Genomic DNA, 22755 nt, shown 5'->3' with positions numbered 1-22755 from the left:
ATGTTATGTATTCAGTTACATTTTAGATGCCTCAGCTTTTAATGTGTGTGTTTTTTTAAACATGTATTGACTATTGGTGTGTTGTGTGTTTGGAGATTTATCAAGTAGAACTATCCATTGAGTAACTTGCTGGATCTTTCATGTGGGAAAAACATTTGATAATCGAGTGGAAACAAAAATTAAATAATATCAATGAATTTGAAAAGAAACAAACTGGTAAGACTAAACTGTGTTTCCATTCTGCTTAATGACAGGGATTGCTGGTCTTGCAATTCATTTCTATGCATCTAGTGAGAGTTTCTTTATTTGCTGCAGTTTCTCAGGAGATCTTGTCAGTATTGAAAACAATACATATTTCTTGTTCCTTACACTAGAACAAATTGGTACAAGTTCTTCTTCTTCCCTAGTGCCATTAGAGAATAGAATGGGTTGCCTGAATCAGCCAGGAAAACCAACGGCACACACACACACACACACATGTATATATATACACGACCACGTTTTTAGGGAAAGTTGTCTATTGTAGTTTACAGAGAATGGTTAGAGGAGGATGAAAACGACGATCTGATTGCTCCTGATGGTTTCTCTTGTGTTAGATCTGACAGTACGGCTGAGTCTAAGAATAAGAAAGAAGGGGGGCTGTGTGTGTACATTAACATTAAGTACTGTAACAACTGCAGGGTTAAAAACAAAACGTGCTGTCCTGATTTAGAAGTACTGGCGCTCTCATTGAGACCTTTTTATTTGTCACGAGACTTTGGTGTTATTTACATAGTCCTGGTTTATGTTCCGCCTACAGCCTAGACGGAAGTTGCAGCTGAAATCGTGAGTGCGTGAGTTTCAGACAAGGTCACCGGACGCACCAGTAGTTATACTGGGAGATTTTCATAAATACACCTTGAAGGTTAACTTACCCACCTTCTATCAACACATCTCATGCCCAACAAGAGAGAACAGAACTCTGGACTTATGTTACTGCAACATCAGTTAAAGGAGCATTCACATCTCGTGAAAAGCCACCACTAGGATCATCGGACCACAAAGCAGTACAACTGCTGCCTAATTACCCCCACGAAACTTAAAGAGGGCAAAGTCATTCAAAAAAAAAAAAACGTACAAGAATGGACTCAAGACAACATTCTCAAACTACAGGGTTGTCTAGACTGCACTGACTGGAATAAGTTTCAAGAGACCACTTCAAATCTGGAAGAATGGGTCTACGCAGTGACGAATTACATTAAATTCTGTGAAAACATGTGTGCTAAGAGTATCAAGATATACCCCAACAATAAACCATGGGTCACTGCAAAAATAAAACGGGAAATCATCAAAAAGGGCATATATGAGTGGCGACAGACAGGAAAGGAAAAAGAGCACAACGAAATCTCAACGTCGCTTTTGAGGAAGGGAGGAGAAACTACCCACCAAGCTGAAAGACTCGATTAAGACAAGTGACATGAGACAGGCGTGGGATATCAGTCAAAAGTATAAATAATCTAGCTACTAGAGACGACAAAACATTATCCAACGAGTTAAATGATTTCTATTGTCGTTTCTACACTAACGATTTTAATTATCAAAGACTCAAATCCCTTGAAGATGTCAAAGTTGACAACTGTTTAGAAATAGAGATCACTAAAGAACAAGTTTTCAACATTTTCAAAAACGTCAACCCAAATGAACCTGATGGAATAAAAGGGCGAATCTTAAAAGAATGTGCTGAACAACTAGCTGAACCTTTCCTAGAGTTTTTTTTTCCACTTCATTACTAAACCACGAGATACCATCTGTGTGGAAGTCGTCCCTAATTGTACCTGTGCCAAAGGTTTCCAAATCAAAGGAAATGAATGACTTTAGATCTGTTTCACTTACTTCCATTGTGTCTAAAGGTTTAGAAAAATTGGTTAAAATGTTTCCTCTGAATGATTTGTAGTAAGTTGGACCCTTTACAATTTGCTTACCAAAAGGGTACACGACGTCATTCTTAATATTTGAAATTGTGTCTACAAACATCTGGACTTACCTAACACTTATTTTAAGATTGTTCTTTATTGATTTCTCAACAGCTTTTAATACCATACAACTTCATTTATTCACTGACAAAATAAAGCGTTGAAGATTAGTCCATATATAATACTATGGGCTAATGCATTTTTGACCCAAAGACCTCAGAGGGTTAGGGTAAACAATGTAGGCCTAATATCAAATGCACGCATAGTTAACACAGGGGCGCCCCTGGAGGCTGTGACATCGCCATTGTGTTTCATTTTGTACACCAATGATTTTCCTTTTTGCTCCTTCACAAAATTCGCTGATGATGGGGCTCTTCTTGCCTTGCTCTCAGAGGGCTCAGACGTAAATGAGTATTTCAGAGAAATAGAACACATTGAAAAATACTGTAAAGATAATTTTTTTATTATAAAATGTAAAAAACAACAACCCAAAGAAATGATAATCGATTTTCGTAGGGAAAAGAGGGAAAATTATATTGTTTCTGTAGCTGGAGAGACTATTGAAATAGTGCAAACTTTTAAATACCTTGGTACTATCCTAGACAATAAACTAAATTTTAATGCAAATACTTATTATATCAACAAAAAAAGGTCAGCAAAGATTACGATTACTGAGAAAACTGTCCTCGTTTAATGTTAGCGAAAAGATCTTAGCTATAATATGTTGTATCACGCTCACATCGGCAATATTTTAAATTTTAATATTACTGCCTGTCAGTGCCTGGTATGGTAATATGAGCACTAAAAATAAAAATAAACTCCAGAGAATACTAAATGCTGCTAGTAAAGTCATTGGCAAAAAAAAAACAAACCCCATTTGGGCAGCTGTTTGAGACAAATATCCATAAAAAAGCTAAAAAGATTCTAGAAATAAACAAGGTTACAAAGACAGTTTGTGTGGAAACAAACTGAAAATCGGCCCCCGAAGTGGTCCACCCAGGCAGGTTTCAATATTAACAGAATGAAACTCTATCAAAGACAAATGACAGAAAATAATGGAGAAAAAAAGATTAACAGATCTTGTGTGGTGCCCCAGCGGTCCAAAGGATAGGTGAAAGTGAATGTAAGGTTAGATGTGAACCTGGCCTAACTGATGTCTTATAGGCCTAATGAATATCTAATTGATCTAATTGTTTTGTAAAGGGCCAATCTCCTATTCCTCAAGAATAAAAAAATATTTCCGTAAAAAAATCATGATGTCTTGAGTTTCGAATGCGGCAGTACACGCGATAATATGAAAAACTAGTTATTAATTGTTGTTTTAAATTATGTCTGACTTATATGCATACTAAATAGATTTTTCTCTTTAAAAAAATAGTAAACATTTTAAATGTGTAAATTTAGTACTTAGTATAACAGATCTTACATAACTTAAAATACAAATATTTAAAAAAATTGACAAAAAATCTACAACTGTTTACATAAATGTGTTAAAATATGGTAAATTGTTGTGTCCCCTAATAAAGAGCCTCAAGTGTCTGTTACTATTAATAGTGAACTGTTGTACAAGTGGTGTTATTTTATGAAAAAAAACTGCTTGCATAGGTGATTTAAAAAATTAGATTTTTCGCTTTCAGAAAAGAAAAAAGTAGCCGTTGCATCAGAACTTTGAATGGTCTAAAATATTGCGATGTCGGATTTCCACTATCTTTTCTAGTTTACGAGATCTAAACGGGACGGACAGACGGACAGACAGGCAACACAAAACTTATAGCGATTTTTCCCCTTTCGGGGGCCGCTAAAAATCACCCTTTAGGTCAGGATTTTATGATTTTACCATCACAAAAGTGATACAAGACACCGATAGCAAAGACAAACAGACACAAAAACTCTTTTGTTTCCCCTGCTATCAAATCATTAAATAGTAACAATCTGATTCAAGTGAGTCTGATGTGAATGTACTCAGTGATTCCCAAAGTGGTCTAATAGACGTGCCAAAAAACAACCTAAAAAAAAGTCAGTGTGTTTGGTGATTAGAGTAATAAATAATAATTGTTATTTTAATTGGTTTAAATTTGAATTTTATAAATAAAAAATATATCTCTATAACTTGATGTGTAGCCTTAAATCACCTTTTCACTTTACAACTCGCTACAGTTAGAAAATTATTGTAACGAAATGTTGATGAATCTGCAGAAATGCAATAGGTTAAGTAGGGGGTCTACCGAAGACCATAAAACATGACAAGGGGTCTAAGAGACAAAAAAAGTTTGGTGGGAGCCACTGATGTGCATTTTTTTTTTTTTAATAGTTGTAATGTTTTGTTTGGTGTAATGCACAAATTGTAAGACAAATTTCCTTACGACAATAAAGATTATATATATAAAATATCGCCCCCCCCCGACAAAAAAATTCTGGCTACGCCCAAGGAATATATATGTATATATAACCCATAGGTCCATACACCGATATTATTAAAATTTAAATATCAAAAATAATTTCTTTTTTATAGGAGGAAGGGTAAGAAAAAACTAAGATTATATTATGGGCCCTAGCATAATGGAAATCTGACTAAGCATTAACATTTTTAACATTAACAACATAGATGCCAACACAAAGGTAGATTATAATGGAATAGTATCTTCCACGAATTAATCCAAGAGACGATAAAGCTGTTTTGTTCCAAATAAAAAAAAATTTGCATCGACCGGGAATCGAACCCGGGTCACCCGCGTGGCAGGCGAGTATTCTACCACTAGACCACCGATGCTACAAATACACTAGAGTAATTGTTGTATATATGTTATAATTAATTCTCCAATAAAGTACATATATTTTTATAAACCCTTTTTTTAAATTTTAATTACATATTATTATTCTTAATATAATTTTTAAAAAATTGAAAATTATTTAATCTGGATGGCAGAGAACACTTGACACATTTAAGGTAAAATATATAGAATATAGATCTATCACGTGACAAGAGATGGTAGAATGAAAACAAAGGTTATTCTATCTTAGTCAAGTTAGTGTGTTATTCTATTTGGATCAGTAGTAAAGTGATAAACTATACTTTTATTTCCTTACACTCTTAGTTAGTGGATGGTTTTCATTACTGTTTGTGAACCGTAAGAGCAGGTAAGGAAATCCCAGCTTTTAGTTAAATTTTAGTGGGCTTTTTTTTCGTCTGTATCTTTATTCCAGTGTTGTAATATTGCAACAAATATTGTCTTTATGTCAGTTTTTTCTTCCCAGCAGACGTAAGGATGTGCTGAAAGCTAAAAATAACCCATTCCAGAAGATGGTCTTGGCATTTGTTTACGTCGTCAGCTGTTACTTTCACTGTTTATTAACTTTATTATTGTTAGCCTTACAGTTATACCATTTATACTAGACTATTTATACAGCCTAAATCTAGATTTTGATTTTAGATCTAGACTTTAGATTTATATAAGATTCTAGATCTAGATCTAATTAATTATCTAGATTAATTACTTTTAATTAGATATCTTATTATCTACTCTGCTAGACTAGATCTAGATCTAGTAGCCTATATAAATATTATATATAAAAGGGCCTATACCCTATATATTTAGATTCTAGATCTAATAATCTAATACCCCGAGACGAGTACTGTAGTGTAGGCGAGATCTGGATTCTTCACTATACTTATACTATTACTTAGGGTGCCATCTGATCGTTCTAAGATAATCTTTGTAAGTAAGAGGACATTTCAGTCATTTGTTCCGGACCTTTTTTTGTTATACAAAATTATTGACTAAGTTGAATATAAGGGCTCTTTCTTCCCTAGGCCTAGAATCTAGATGTATTAGTTTAGAACGGGCTGCCCCGGTCAGACAGCAAAACCAATGCCTTTTTTTTTTGTCTCTAATTAAATAGTTTAACACATGGATACACCTAAATCGTATTTTTTTAAAGGAGCATCTGTAATTTATAAGATAAGGTAAAGAAATATCTATCAATACATACTAATATAAACATATACACGGTCCTTTAATACAGCCTATTTCGATAGATCTAGATCTTTGATGTATAGATCTATATATTCATATTGCATTCATTGGGTTCTATAAATATGCGCTAGCATTAATCATTAATATATAATGTATTGCCTTATATTATTAGACTTGTTCTATTCTCTCGTGTTCTTACTCCTTCTATATTAGTGCAGCTTATAGATCTAATAGTTTCATAATGTAGTGCAGCCTACCTTTTTTTTTTTTTTTTTTGCACTTTCTCTTTTTTTTTTTCTATTTAACGTGTCAGCGACCAACCTCAACCTTTAGCCTAGATTCACTTGACTTCAAGTGACCTTTCTTTTTACTTGCACTTTGACCCTACCAGCCAGCAATTAAGACGTACAATATTGTCAATTACTGGATGTACATAACATCATATAGGCAATAACTATTACGTGTTATCTTATCAGAATCATTCAGTGACAAAAAGCTTTTATCAGCTAACTGGCTTGTACACTAGATTAGACACTAAATGTTAGACTGTATAGATCTAATTGGCAGATTGAACTGGTTTTTTATTTTCATTCATCTCAATTTAGTTGTTTTTTTTTAAATAACCTACAGCTTACACCTTTATGTACTCTATATAATATTCATGTATAGAATTGTATAGTTATATCAAATTGACTTGACATAATGTGATTTAATAACTGATATTTAAAAAACAACAATATGCTTTTACTCTATGATATGAAAATGTTGTTTGATGTTCATATTAAACAAAAAATTACTTCGTTTCTTGTTCATTGTTGGGTAGCTACAAACACAAGACAAGAAATTCAGCTCAAGCATGTAATAAAAGATGTTGTCATTCACAGCGAGTCTCAAAAGGTGGCTTTAATTACTAATGTCGATGGCTAGTCCTTAACCTGGTCCAAGGCCACCTCATGGTCTTAAATTGTCAGGATACACATTTTGAGCACAATTTTCTGGTATCTAGAAATTGAGACGCATGACTGTCCGTCTAGGCATACTACTTTTTTAAAAAAAAATTTCCTTTGGGTTCAGCCTGAATGACGTACTTTTAGTTCTTTTGTCTCTCTCTCTATTTGTCCTTGTTGGCGTAGCCCTTCATTGTTTCATTTTTTTTTTTTTTTTGTTGACCGCTCAGTTTAGCTGTCTCGTAGAACCTTATTGAATCTTTAATAAAAGTTAAAAAAAATAAATTTAGAACTCTTGAAACTTGTCTACGTGATAGGCAGGCCATAATTGTGTAGGCCTATATTTAAAATAAGAGGACCAAATATAGAACGTTTGTTTAGAGATTAACTTCGTTTTTGTTAGTGGAGAAGTGTATCTTACATCTACATTGACTTGTTTATTTTCTTTCTTTTCGAGAACTTACTAATACAATGTGTTGTTTTTTTTTTACAAGCTAATGGCCATAATGGCTACTTACTTATTTATTGGAAGACTTAACTATATTATTATTAGTGCTTTAGTTAATAACTAAGTCTTCTTGTTGAATAAGCCGATAGATTTAAAGATAACTCGTGATAATTATTGTGCTGAAAAAAAACAACTGTCTATATTTATTAAGAACGCAATGTTCCGAGAGATCTGCCGAGAGATCTGTTGGTGTAGCATAAATTAGATGTAAAGGTCAGACTAGCAAACTGTACGTGTTCTTTGTTGTTCTTTTTTTTTCCCTCGAAAAAAAAATCATTTATCTTTCAATATTAGTTGTTTTTTTAAATGTAATAACGAAAATGGGGAATGGGGTGGTCTTTATTGCATTAAAACACTTCGATTCGCCTTTGGCAGTTTGACTATTTTTTGTTTGAGATACTTCCAAAGGGAATGAAATTCAAAGTTCGGTTGAAGATTTGGTCTCATCTCTTAAAGGGCTGGCGTTGATATTGAGGATGAAAATAAATACATGCTACAGATTTCTAGAATTAGGCTAAGTTGCTTTAATTTGAGAAGATCATAGATCATAAAAAGTTATATCTGCATAAATTGTTGAAGGCATTGTCTTCATACATCTCATTAGAACTAGCTCACTCCGTTTTAATTCTGCACTGTAAACCATCTGTAAGATGCAATAACGTCTATTTCTTAATTATCGCTTTAATAATTGTCGTAGATTGGATGCATGCGTTCTTCTCTTCTTTTTAGGATACACGCTGTGTGGGTGTGTGCTCACCAAGGCTTGTGTGTTTATTTGTGTTTACATTCCTCCAACGTGTCTGTGTTTGAAGCAGGACGACATTGTTCTGTTCATTGCCGTCCCTCCCTTCATTCGCTGCCAACATGAACCTAACCTACCAGAGATGGGGGGAAGGGAGTAGAGAGGTTCCCAGCCTCTGGCTTGCTTCTGCCAGTGACGAATATAGGCTGGAGGAAAAAAACAACAACAACCAGGAAAGTGGGTTACATTTGGTTTGACCCACTTCAATGTTACTCAACACGTTAAAAAGTCATGGTTAATAGACGTGAATGTCCCACTTTGCTTTTGCTCTATGATTACAGTATTGACAATTTGATCTGAGAGATTAACTTAATAAATCACATCTAGGTTGCATACATAGTTGGGCTTCTGTTGTTAAACAATGCTGCCGTCCATGTAACAGGCCAATCCAATCTATGCCTGAAAGAAATGATAGTGTTTACATTTCCTACGTTTAATTTATCCTTGGAACAAGCACAGGCAAAAATAGATGGCCACTTTGTTTAGGTCCTGTTGACTGGACTTGTAGAGAGAAGAGTGAGCTATGGAGGAGGAGTGCTGCGCATCTAAAATGAGCACTCGGTGTAGTACATTGGTTTTAGTTGTGCATATAAATACTTTTGGAACGGATTGACGTTGTTTTATAAGACGTACGTCTGGAAATAAGTTCCTCATTTTTTGTTGTTGTTATGCGTTATTTTTACATTTGGCAGGTCTTCAAATAAAGTGGATTAATTGGCTTACATGACATTAGATTGTTTTTAATCTTAATCGCCTCACCTTTCCAACTCAAGAATCAATACAAGTCATAAGCGATACAAAGCTTAAGTCAACTCACTCTGTCTGTCTGATAAAACGTTTGTACACGTTCTTTCTCCCACACCCAAGCACATTTATTTCTTTTACCTGACAACACAAGACTCAATTTAAAAAAAAGATTAACCAATTAGTGAATTAACTATTAGTAACTAATTAATTAATTATTTTGTTTGATATCTTGAACAAAGGAAAGAAATCGTACTTGACAAATGTGGTGTTATAAGTTGAATTACTCCCATTGAGGACTCGAGCTCTGGGTGAATATTTTTTATGCATTAAAAAACAACACCATTTAGTAAACATTCACCAAGAAACCAATTATTAGGAAATAACTTGAAGTCAGATACTTTGAACTGTTAAAGCTGTATTGCAAGCAATCTGGCGGTCGGTAGTATATTATTTTTTGTTGTAGCCGACCTGTAGTAGTAGAAATCTACACGACAGTATTTGTAGTTTTATAAATTAAACCTTGTTAGGGTGTGTCTGTGTAGCATCACGCCCTTTACTATGTAGCTACTCCAGTAGTTCATTGGAGATACGCTCGTCCTTATAGGTCTGTCTTTGAATGTGACGAAATAAAGCCGGTATATAATGTTACCAGGCCAAGGTTAACTGGCAGACTTACACGATTCTTGTCAACGGCATTGCATCAGTAGGCAATAAGAACCATAGTTTAATGGTGGCTTCAATGAGGAATGATATGAACTGTGTGGCTTGATAGAAGTATGAATATATTCATGTGGTAACGTGCTCGACGTCCCATGGGTATGCAAGGTTCTGTGACCAGGAAAAAGGTCATATTTTACATTCCCCTCCCCCGACACACACACACGTACTTTATATGTGTCTACATAGAGCCAGTTTGTAAGCATTTGAACTCAATGAAGCAAATCGTTGTAGAGTTACGATGCTATTACCTACACTGCCCTACACTCTCAAGCTTATCAGTGTATCGAGAGTGATGATAATTTGATAAAAATAGCAATGCTTATTTTTTTTTTTTGAGGGGGTGTCAAACTTTACTGCTAACCAGCTACCCACTTTTAATTAGTAGAACAGACTAAATTAGTTAAAGCTGAAGTATATGAGCTCCCCTTCTCCCGGTGGAAAGGAAATGCAACGTATACTTATGTCTGGGTGTTGATAGTAAATAAGAGTTTTCCAAGTACTGAATTTCACGCATGCTACAGACGAAGCCACACCGTGTTAAGCAGGTCTTATATAGTCAATGTAGAACTTGTGTCCCCCATCAGGTAGCACAGTAGCACAAAGAAACTACAAGGAAATGTTGTCAGCCTGGTCAATCTAGGACAGCTTACACATGACACACATTTGAAATCGATGAAATTCAATTTTCTGATAGGACGTTCTCTTACAAATAGGCCTACAATTGTTGAGCATTGAACATTGGAACTATTTCCAGTATATTGGAAAGATGTTTATTTTTACCTTGTTAGTCTCTGGTCGTTTGGCTGACCGTTGATGCGTCATTAGATAATAATGATTTGCAGTTCTTCATTATGTGACGTTATATTGATGCTATTGGTTATTGAGGTAGACACAGAAGCACGAGGAATGTGGTCTGTAACACGCGGTGTATTCTGTGTCAGGCTGACATAAACAGTCGTCCTTTTCTATAAAGCCTTGTTACCATCTTTGTTAGCTGAAGCTTAAAGTACGCGCCTAGTACAGTCTTACTAGATATATTACATTACATTCTAAGTTGAAGGCTATTTAAGGCTATTTGGCTTAAAGCATTTACATATTTTGTTAGCGGAATGTTGTTGTTTTTTATTAGAGAGCCTTTTCTAACATGGCACTTCTTTTTTCCTTTAATAGATATAATAACTAATTTTAAGATTTTGCTGAGTGGCTAAAACCGCTTGGCTACCAGTCATGGAGGCTAGAGTTCGAATACCGGCTTTAATATTACAAATTAGGCTAATTAAATAACTTGAATTGAAGACTGAATTGGCACAAATAATATAATGACAAAATATTGCAAAATGGAAAGATTAAAGTCACATTGAGAGTACTGAAATAGGATGCAAATTCACAACTGACTATCAAACTTTATATTTGTCCCTTATTTGTATACCCTGGATTTAAGTTATTTTCTGGATTGTATATGAGCGACCACCGTAAGGAAAATATAACATTTATCTATAATTATTCTCTTGGAATTTATGAAGTATTTGTTGCTTTGTTGGAAGAAACAACTGGTCGAGTTTAGGAAATATAAGTTCACAAGAAAATAACTTTCAGATGAATCCGTTTACGTTTCCATTGTCGATGAATTTACGATTGTGTTAAGAGTTTAAAGTAATGACTAAACATTTACTTTTGGGAGCAGTGTCAACTTAATGACTTATTCCAGACTTCGAGCTAAGTTTAATCCCACTGTAGGTTTATTTAACTGTGAGATGAATGCACGTCTTTTCCTTTTGTAGAGAAAGGGGTTACCCCCCACTATTGTGTCTTTTATTTTTGTCTGATAAAGTCGAAGAATTACAATGTAGTGGAGTTCATTGAGTTGTCTGATCATCTACTTCATGAATCATAGTCTCTTCTATTGCTAGGGACTGAAAAGAAAGAGAAGGTAAAAGCGTTTGTTCAAGATCCTTATGCAAGTGGGTCAATTGTGTGTGGGGAAAAAGAGTGGGATGAGTGCAGATGCGATTTTAAACCCCCCCCCCACCTAACCGTTAATAAGCATCTGTGCGTATACAATGGGAGGGAAGTGATCGAGGACATACCTTTCAATGTGTTCATTGCCAGAGCTTTTTGAATGCTTAGAGATTGAACTCAACTTAGAGAGAAAGAGAGCCTTTTCTCTTTGCTTGGAACAACAACAAAATGAATAATGGTGCTGCATTGGAGACCAAGTCTGCTTGCCAGAGTTTCATTTAATAGTTTGTCGGTTTTTATTGATTAGTCCAAACATTAGAAATTATACGAGAATAGAAAAATGTCTGATTCTACAGTTAATTTTTTATATTGTAAATGAGAAATTGTTCTTAGTGTATCATCTAGATTTGAGGGGTTTAGAATTGCCAGAAGGCTATTGGAAGTCGTGTTCATCTCCTCTAATTGCAACTGAAGCCTGCATGTCCCTAGGTAGATGCCATTTCAAATCCTTTAGTAGCTTTGCTATTTATCTAGTAAGTCAAGACAACAAATATAATTGATAGTGTATATGTTCTTAGTCAATAGAAGCTAAATATAGATTGATTGATTATACATTATCATTCTCGCTGGGGCCATTCATCAAGTGCAGCGGTTTTGGTCATTGTCATTGAATATCAGTATATTTTTTTCCCCACGTCCTTTATCATTAGTTGTTATCTCTTTGTTATTTAAAGCAGTCCCCACTTAGAGCTTTTATTTTTTTACTTACTTTTTTGCTGGACTTGCGGTTGAGTGGGTAGGGCGCCTTCGTGTATGTAGGTTGGAAACAAGGTCTGGTAGGTTCAAACTATTCCACTCAGATGAAGTGATAAACTGATGGGCTTTGGATACTGACACTCAACACCGGATCAAGGCATTTCATTGTTGTGTCATTCGTTGTTTAGTTTTCTCTTTCTCGGAGTTATTGAAATATGTTTTTCTCCAAACATACGTTTGAAAGAGAACTACGTAAATGAAATCCATCAATATGAATGTAAGTATTAAATGCTACTTGTATCTAGGCTATTTTTAAAAATCATCATTGATTAAGGCAGCACATCTCTCCAGTTAGGTATGCCTTAATGTCCTGATTTATAATGTCTTAGTCTCAAAATACAAATAAAATATGGAGTTAAATATTTTAGTATTTATAATATTGCCATGTAAAAATGTATCTGTTCTAGCTAATTTTATGCTTTAGATCTATGTTGCAATAGAAGTCACTTATCTGAGGAGTCACTTGGTAGTATCTGTTGATATTATTTTGAGCAATCTGACTTATGATCAACATGTGTATATTTGCTAAGTAAATGTGATGTTTAAAGTACATTTTTGCCGATATTTCTGTTTACACAATAAACCAACACGTTTACGGGTAAAATGTCACATGATAAATATTTTGGTTCAGGGCTAAGGTTTGTGGAAGGGAGGTATTTTACACTATGTAGGCCTACATTTAGTTGGCAGCTTTTGTTTTTAGGATTTTCTTATTGTGACGTGTTCATACGACCACACTATTCACACAAATCATTCCAATATCACTTTGGGGTCTTCATTGTTCGCTTTATCCCGAGACGCTCTTTTAAAGCGTAATGAAATGCACAACAATCAGTCATCAGAACAATAGGCTTTGTGTGTCCTGCGACCTTTGTCAAGAGTTCCTCAGCTGTCTCAGAATCTTGTAGTTCAGTAACATTCGTAGCACATGCCCGTTCATTAGTGTTTGACGTTACGTAGCCTGCGTTGTAATATTACTTCCATGAACGCATAGAACTTATTTGAAGACGACAAAAATAAAGCAGTTTGTTGATGTGTTCATATGGTAGGTAATACCTTAAAACTTCCGTTATTTTCAATCCAAGAGACTTGATGAGCTGTTGAAACTCCCCCTTTCATTTGGCTAGCACTCCCTCGAGTAGCACGTCCCTGAGCTACCAGCGTGGCTGTGTAGCCGACTCAGTTATCTGAAGTATTTGTACACTCCAGTAATATTGGCAGGGTAATAACCCGTGATAACCCTCTTCCCCCATCGATCGCTTGTCCTAGCGAGCTCCTCAATGGTTAAAGTGTGAAGCCTTTTATCTCCTACTTCAGCCAGTGGATTATTCCGTTGTACCAAATATCAATTAAGGCAATTTAATAGGGTCTACCTTGACTTTCTCTTTCCCCTACCACCTCTAACACACTCGCACATTATGAACACACCCTACTGTCGAAAATAGTATCATTAGTATTGATTTACAAATAGTTATTTATTGTTACACTATCTGTAGCCCATCCCCCTTTTTAAAAATTTCACTTGATTAAACGAAATATCATGTGTGCCTGACTACTTTTCCTTGTAATAATTTTCTTTTCTACTAAGGCCTGATGTAGAAATGCAGTGGGTCTGTTGACTGTAATGAAGGTCTTAAATCGACTTGTATATTATTTTATTCGTGCTCCTATCTGATTACACTTTTAGGTATTTCCAATATAACACTGCACTTTCTGGTTGAAAAATAGAATGAAAAAACAAACTCAGCTTCTTTTTTTTAAAATACAAAGCTTATATCAACTCATTCTGTCTGTCTGATAAAAAAGTTTGTACACGTTATTTCTCCCACACCCATTCTCGGATCAGTTGAAACTTTGCACAATTATTCATCGGCATAGACAAGGCATGCATGAATCAATTTAAAAAAATGAACAATTAGTCAATTAATTGTAATGAATTATTTTGATACCAACAAGGGAAATGACTCATTCAGTATTCACATATAGGGCTAAAAACGTAGGGTTTGGTCCACTTAGATCATTTTACTCGTTATTTCTCCCACACCCATTCTCGGATCGCTCAAACTTTAAGCAATCATTTATTGTACCTAACAAAACATCAATCAGTTAATAAAGTAACCAATTGGTCAATTAATTATTAGTAATTAATTATTTTGTTTGATATCGAATTAAGAAAATAATTTCTCCATTATTGAGAGATAAACTGTAAGTGCAGAATTCTTCCCCTTAGATATACCTTTTTAAATATCATTTTTTTTAATTTTGCTTGTTATATTGGTTGAGATATTTTACTCAGAAGACTTAGCGGCACTTTCTACTCATGACGCTTCTTTTTTTTTCCTTTGCCCGCAGGCCTAAGAGTAATTGGCGCAAATTAAGTCTTGTCTGACTGTATTGATTGACTATTTCTATAGAAAACTTTTTAATGACCTTTTTTTTCTCTTTGAGAAACTAATCAGAAACATTGATTTGTTCTTAAATTTGTGTACATTGGCACTACGTGATGACCATTAGCTGGATACACATGCCAACATGTACCTAAATGTAGATTTACTCGGACTTTGATTGAACAAAATGTACCTTTAGTATTGAAGGGGTTAAATTAATTCTTGTGTGTCATGTATTTTAACGAATGTTAGCTGAGGTCAATGCACTCTATTAACCCAGAGTTATCTTTGTCTAGCTGAGGCTTGTTCGTCCTGTAGCGCTTTCCAATGTCTACTGTTATATAACAATTACCTTTAGCTACCTGAGATACGTATGAAGAGGAAAACGCTTCGGTGTATTTCCTAAAACTATAGGTCGAAAGAGAAAAAAAAAACCGTATCATTGAAACTGCTCAACATAATTAGACTCTCCATTGAATCTATTAGCGTGAAATTAGAAGTGTTCGAACTTCTCTAAAATGACTTTATATAGGACTAATTTTACAAAGCCTAAATCAACTCATTCTGTCTGTCTGTCTGTCTGGTAAAAAGTTTGTGCACGTTATTTCTTCCACACCCAATCTCGGATCAAGCTGAAATCTTGCACAATTATTTCTTGTACCTGACAACACTTGAGACAATAAAAAAAATTAGTTAATTAACAATTGGTAATTAATTATTTTGTTTGATATCGAACAAATTAAAGAAATCGTACTTGACAGATGTAGTATTATACGTTGAATAAGTCCCCTTGAAGAGGCTTGAGCCCTGAGGGAACACTTTTTTTTTGTTATGCATTTAAAAAGCGATCAGGGTAACATTTACAAGATACCCCATTCTTTTTCCTCACCCCCCTTTCCCAACTGGTCCAGACACGTGATAGGATAATAGCCCAATGAGAAAGCTATAAGCATTAAATTGCGCTAATCAAAAAGTATTGGTGAAAATTATTCTAATCTCACAGATGACTTATCTAAACTAAATTCTAAACTAATTGATACAATTACACTTAATATAAGCTTTGTTTGTTTTTTAGAGTATTTTTTTCTTGTTATAGTTTAGAGAGCCGAAGCTAATCTTTGTCTTGGCAGCTATGTCCGTCGCCGATGATGGGCAATCGATTCATCAAACAGGCATACTTTCAACTAGTTCTTTGTTAGCAGTTCAATATTTTTTCCCTCAGAACCTCCCCCCTCGTCCCTCCCTTGTGTTAATTTGTCGTGTCCTGGTATCTGTAAGACCTTGATACAGACGCCCTGGTGTGAGCCGATGTTACGTGCGTGCTTACCTCTATGTTTGTATATCTGTGCGAGACACAAGACTTTAAATCTGTGGGGGTGGGGTGGGGTTTGAGCGGAAGAAGTTCTAGTCCTTTAACTAAGAGTCCATCTTGTCGTTGCACCATCTCTTCTTTTAGGGCGCAGTCTTGAGAATTACACTTCATATATATGCAAGTGCACGTCTTGGTTCTAAACGTTACCTAGGCATGCACATTATTTTCTGTGTCTGTCTCTCTGCGTGTTTTGTGAAGTAATTGGAAACAAACACCTAGACCTACATATTTCTCATTGGTATTCTCGTTACATTGTTTGAACTTTTACCGCTCCCCCCTCCCCCATCCCGAATCCTTTCGAAAAAGATAACATTATTTTATTTACTTTAAAATAGACTCATAAAAAAAAAGACTATTTTTAAAGCTATCATTGTAACTTTTTACATTTAGGCCATTACTGTGCGTAGGTCACTCAATTGATAACTGACAAAGAAACGCGCGTTATTGTTTCGATAGTGTCATGTTGAAATGTACTTTGACCACTTAATAGTGGACTAGGTCAATATGGTCATGTTGAAATGTACTTTGACCACTTAATAGTGGACTAGGTCAATATGGTCATGTTGAAATGTACTTTGACCACTTAATAGTGGACTAGGTCAATATGGTCATGAGTCATTAATGAAAAAACAAAACAATTTAGTTGCCTATCAAATTATTTGGAAACCGAAAACTCTACTAATTGCAATGCTACACTGAATGTAATTAAAATGGTCTACACGAGTTTGAAGTAAATCAAATAAAGTAGACATTTCTGTCTAGTTAGGCTGATGTCAGTTGTAATGGGATACCATACTAAATAACACTTTGGATCAAGTCAGTAATAAACCAGTAACACATCAGGGAGTGGGGCTCAACATGAGCTTGTAGATCTACACACAGAGCATCATTAGGGTTGTGTTGAATGCTGTGTGAGCGCCATGTGGTGGTGTGGGAACTACATGTTAGACTGTCCTGAGCCAGAGGACACACAACACATAGGTTCATTGTGTCACCGGTGTGTAACAACACGTGGCACGACTGGGGAACAATTTTCTTTTTTTTTTTTAAAGTTATTTTTCTCACTTTTTTTTCTCTCCATATGGCTACTATTTACTTTGCTAAGTGAGTGTAGCGACAAGTTTCCTGTTGAGAAGGTGCAGTTTGGATTATCAACATTCAAAGTGTTTCTACAAACGTATGTTGTTGTTTTGTGTCTAGAAATCTATTTAGTATTCTCTTATGTTTCGACTAAGACATCTGTGTGTACCTGAACTAGAACTACTAGAGTATAGAGTAGGCCCGTCCTCGTAGCACTCGCTTTTCGTGTCAGTACATTGGTTTTTTACGTGTTCATAAGTATAAACTGTAACAGGCTTATTTTAACCAAACTTGAATGGATTGGTTTTTGGCCTCCCACTTCACCCCCACCCCAAGTTTAAAGAAAAAAAGGGGGGGGGAACAATGATAAAAAATGAGACTTCTAAGACACTACATTTGTGGTACGTGAGGGACCTATATGTTAATTTATTAAGTGCTAATGCCACAACGTGTAGCCCCTGACAGCCGTTAACCATTGAGTCAACAGTGCTACAACAGAAAGTAATGTCCTCCTTTCCTATGAAAAACACTGTTGTTAGACTCTGCACAGGATTACAGACTGTAATTACACCCTGCCCCTTGGAGAATTGTTCAAATTGAGTTTCTCTTTTAGTTGCAACTAGATCTAGTCAATATCAGTCTGCAGTTACAACCTAGGCCTTATTATAGGTGTTTCTTTTCCCATATTGGCAAATGTACATGTATGATTGTTAATGTAATGTTTATAAGGGGACAAATTCAAGTACAGTTCAGTATTTATTATATCAGTTTATTTAATTTGCATATAATATTTAAAATAATAATTCAATGTTATTTAAATCTATTCAACTTATGTATTTATAGAACCAAATATTGACCCGATGTGTCAGGTGCCATACATTAAGCTCAGCTTTTTTTCCCTCTGTTTCCAGATTGATTCAATTTGTTTATTTCTAAAGCCTTGTAAGATCCAATACAAATATCTCTTTAAAAACACCAAACTAAATAGTGTAATACTCTGACTTTGTCACTTAACATTTTCAATGATCAGTATTTCTGAAAGAACAGTTTCGTAATGAATTCTGTTTACAGCTATCCAATCAGACAAAAATAGCTGCTATAATTAGTCTAAACTTCCAGATCTGATACTAGAGAATGTTTAATGTTGGTTGGCAGACGATCAGGAAAACATTGGCTCGGCTAGGTTTAGAAACGTTCTTCCCTTCCTTCAAACTTCCTTTTCTCTCTGTCTTCAGGACAAATGCACAAGACAAAACATTTCTTAAAGGAACTGTATGAATACAGCATCATCGCCATTTAATGGCTTAACATCAAATATTTAAGCAGTTGTGCACACATCATGCCAGACAGTTTCCAAATCAATAAGCACGCATTCAGATACATCCTAAGTTATAGCACATCTTACTTTGTTGCCCTTATAAACTGTTAGTATAGTCAAATATGCATTACAATAATTATTGCAAATGTACTTTTGACTGTTTTTATATTTTCAAAGCTCACGTTTACCTTCTAAATATACTGAACATTTTATAATCTATAAACCAGACTTATACTATATTGTCAACATTTATGTAAAAAAAAATGTACTGAAAGGAGCTGATGAAGAAATCTAGTAATCATCTGTAGATATATTTTTACAAAATAAACTTGTATGACTGTAGCCAGCGATTAAAACCAATCCATACAGTGAGTTCATAGGGTCAAATAGAAATCATCTTGAGTATTCTATGCATACAAATGGTTATGTTTCACTTCAGTAGACAAACTTGTTTTGTTTGAGACCTGTGTTCAAAAACACTTCGCCCAACATAACTTCAATAGAATCGGTCTCCACAATTTTGTTTTGTTTTGTTGTATTCGTTTGTATTGTGTCCATCTCCACTATTTCTTTCGATCACTTCGCCCCTACAGCTTTACTCCTATTGCCCTGGGGTGGTTTCATATTAAGAAGTTCCTATTGTCATAGCCTAAGTCACTAAGGATTCTAGAAACTATCAATGCCACCCCTTCGAACATCTTGACCAAATCAATGAGTTGTGTCCTCTTGTCTGTTTTCACAACGTTTATGTGTCTATAAGCTAGAGACATGGTTCTTAGTTACTTTGTATTTCCGTCGAGGGACTTGTGGGAAGTCTGAAGATGTGTCATTATTGTTTATATTTCAAAAGATATGTGTGTCACATTTTAGTTTTCTTAAGTCAGTACTTAAATAACTTCCTGGTACCAACATTGAAATGCCATAATAAATATTTTGACTGAGAGTTGAAAATTGTTTCGTCTACCTGGTCCCATCAGCAGACAGAAGGGCAGTACAGAGTTTAGAACAACGGAACAAGATCATCTCATTTCTAACTTAGTCTAAATAGATAATCAATTAGTTGTGGATTATTTCAGTAAAAAAATAGTATGCACCTAAATAGTTTGTATTTAGACTGCTTGTTAATGACCACTTGCCTTTTATCGTTATATACTTGGGTTCTATGTTGTGAAAAGTGGTTTGTGTACATACATACAGCAACTGCCCTTGGACCTCTTTTAGTCATCAGTTATTCTCCGATAGCTAATGGTTGCATTATTGATCAGGTCAAATACGTTGAAAAAAAAAAAGCTACCAAACATGTAAAGGCTCGTGCCTCGAGTTTCTCAACATAGAGGAATATGCTCTCGCTCTCTCTCAAAAACTGTTTGAACTCTCTATTTTTTGTTTGTTACGTTGGCTCCACTTGTGTGCATTTGATCGACAGCTTCAATGTAAATCTGTTTCATTAGAGTTCACTCATGACATTCGATAGCGTGTCAAATATTCTAAAGACTTGTTGCTTTACAATGTAGATGTGTGACAAGAACAATTAAAATAAGACTAAATTAGACATTAATAACAGTTATTTTTTTTAATTTGGTGCTTTGTATTTTAATCTTATTGACATAGGAGTTTTGTCACCAAGAAGTGCATAGTAACCCCCATCAAATTTGATGCGGTGCATACCATAGGAAGAAGTTAAATAATTGACATGTACATTTGTTTTGTATCATTTAAAAAAAAATTACCATTGTTAAATATTTGTCTCCTGTTTTGTTAGTTCTGCATCAGATTCGGAACAACTATGTACTTTGTATTTTTTAAAAATCAAATGTAACTTACTTTTTAAATTAAATTAAAGTACTTAGGACATTGTGTACAAACCTCAAGTTTGTCAGTAGTTAGTTGATGAACGTATGATGATAGCTAATATTTTGTGATTGTTCAAATAGTGGCGTTTTTTTTTAAATATTTTGTTTTGTTTTCCGACTCTATTGTCCAGTACATGACAACTCGGCTTTGGCCTCGCTTTAGGTTGCAACTTCATTGCAACTTCATTGCTGGTACGTTGTATGTTTATTTCAGTTAAGAGATCCTTTTGACTGGCAAAGCGGGTGACTAAGAACTGTTCTGTAAATCCTGGAAAAAAAAAATTCGCAAATTCGGAAAATATAACCGAATAATTTATGTAGTGGATAATGTAGAAAATAATTTAAGTCCTGTATTTGATTTTGAAATAGATCTACAAGAGTATAATAAAATATAAACAAGAAGTATAGGTACATTATACTAATTGACTTTAAACGATTCTTTGAATCGTTGTTATACACAAACTTTGTAATTTGAATTCTAATATCTGGTGTTGCGCAGAGCCTCATTTAACCCTCTCGGAAAATGATTCCTAAAATCCAGGAATCCCTGTATATATATATGCAAGTGTTGCTTATCTTGAAATGTATCAATTTGAGAGTTACTGCTATAAATAATAACGAGCTGCTCACCATGGCGAAGGTCATGGATACTATCATCTGCCTGATAAATATGGATAATTCTCCTCTAGGGAGGGAAGTTATTTGCTTGGATGTTGTTGTTTTTTGTCTGCACAACGTTCACTGGGGTTGTTGTGTTGCAACTATTTATTTGCAGACAGTCTAGAGCTTTTACTTGATTATCTCCAGACTTGTGTGTCTGTGTGTGTGTGTCTTACACACGTTCATGGTCAGCTCATACCAAGACTTGACTCACCTAATAAATAATATGTCGTCAACTTACATTCATTACACAAAAATACAGTCAGTTTATTCAGTTGGGTTTTAAACTATTACGGGTAATTGTGGCGTTGAGCAAGAGCCCTTGATTCATCATGGGCCGGCCTTAGGCATAGGCAAATTAGGCAGCCGCCTAGGGCCTCCAATTGGTGGGGGGCCTTGCAGAGGAAAAAAATGTAAAAAAATAAATTGCGAAACTTGGATCAGATCTCAAATACAGTAGAGCATTATGATTCTATGTTTATTGGACTGTCTCTGTCTCTGCTACGAGAATTGCGATACACGAATTTCAGTTACTTGTCAGTTTTTAATAAGTTGCGTAATTGTATTCTTTCGCTGTTTTTTAATTTTTTTTTTTTAAATTTCATTTGAGGCCATCAAATTCACTTCGCATAGAGCCTCCAATTATCTAAGGCCGGCCCAGTTTCACCAGTTTCTGAGCTTGTCTAAAAGAGTGTTTCATACAACCAGCAATTCGACTAAAACGCCATTTTAATTTGATTTTTTTTTTAAATAGTTGACCTATTTAATTTTGCACGAGGCTGGTTTTGTGGATCTTCTAAGATCTGCTCCGTGTGTGTGTGTGTGTGTGTATGTGTGTGTGTGTGTTTGCTTTTAGACGCGCTCTAGAACGGTTTTGAACATGAATGTGTTATTGTGTTTGAAAATGTTTGTGTTTATTTCGCGTGTATGTGTTTATTATTAACGCCGAGCGTTTCTCCTTGGTGCATATTGCCAGATGGTCTCAACGTGCTCACTCTTAACTTATTGATTGATTGGGGCCTCACTGCCAGCACCATTGCGGTAACAGGGGCTAACACACATTCCCTAAGCAAACACTAAATATACACAAGTTGGCAAAGCTTAGTTCTCCCTAGCTCCTTCTCCCCGCCCCATTTTCTCTCTCTTTCTCTCTCTCTCTCTCTCCCTTTCTTGCACATATATTTATGAAACTTATGCACCAGTAATATAATGTCTAAATATAGGCGTGATCTCATCATACATATGACAAACTGGGGGGGGGGGGGTTGCACATGTTTACTATTGTTACTGCTATTTTCAAAATAACATGGATCCTGTTCTAGGCAGACTGTATCGTCCTCTTAATGAACATTTGAGGTGACGCTGCCCTTTACACCACCATGATAGTCACCGGCATCTATTTGTTGATGGACACAAGCGGTGTGATGTTGTTTAAGTGTCAGCATTAATCCACCCATGGAGTTTATTAGTTAGAATGAGAATGTTTCTATCAGATATCGACATTCTGCAAAGTCTGTGCTACAGTTCTTTTTATTTGGCATGCTAGCAAGTTCTCGTCAATACTGTGATGTGACAATAGCTGGGGTGGTTTAGATTGCGGGCCAAGATAGCTTTAACCAAGACACTGCGAGAGTTCCAAAATGATTCACTTGGCAGAGTA

At 35.2% G+C, this 22755-nt stretch overlaps 1 protein-coding gene and 1 non-coding gene across 10 annotated transcripts in view; one reads left to right on the top strand and one right to left on the bottom strand.

Moving 5' to 3' along the window:
• Positions 1-4651: 4651 nt before the first annotated feature.
• Trnag-gcc (transfer RNA glycine (anticodon GCC)) lies at positions 4652-4722 on the bottom strand. The gene has a single exon. It is a non-coding gene; the product is annotated as a tRNA-Gly (tRNA).
• A 219-nt stretch (positions 4723-4941) lies between these two features.
• LOC106055202 (ATP-binding cassette sub-family G member 4-like) overlaps positions 4942-22755 on the top strand; it is a 62926-nt gene continuing 45112 nt past the window's right edge. For 6 of the 9 annotated variants that reach the window (XM_013211390.2, XM_013211388.2, XM_013211389.2 and 3 more), the window contains exon 1: positions 4942-5090. The gene's annotated coding sequence lies outside the window, so the exon portion shown is untranslated. Of the gene's footprint in view, positions 5091-5527; positions 5669-11836; positions 12643-17118; positions 17362-22755 lie in introns of those variants that run through there. The other 3 variants (XM_056011658.1, XM_056011659.1, XM_013211383.2) reach the window with 3 other exon arrangements.

This window comes from Biomphalaria glabrata, chromosome 14 (assembly GCF_947242115.1).
Source record: "Biomphalaria glabrata chromosome 14, xgBioGlab47.1, whole genome shotgun sequence".
NCBI lineage: Eukaryota > Metazoa > Mollusca > Gastropoda > Planorbidae > Biomphalaria > Biomphalaria glabrata.
This window is presented reverse-complemented; position numbering and strand designations above follow the sequence as displayed.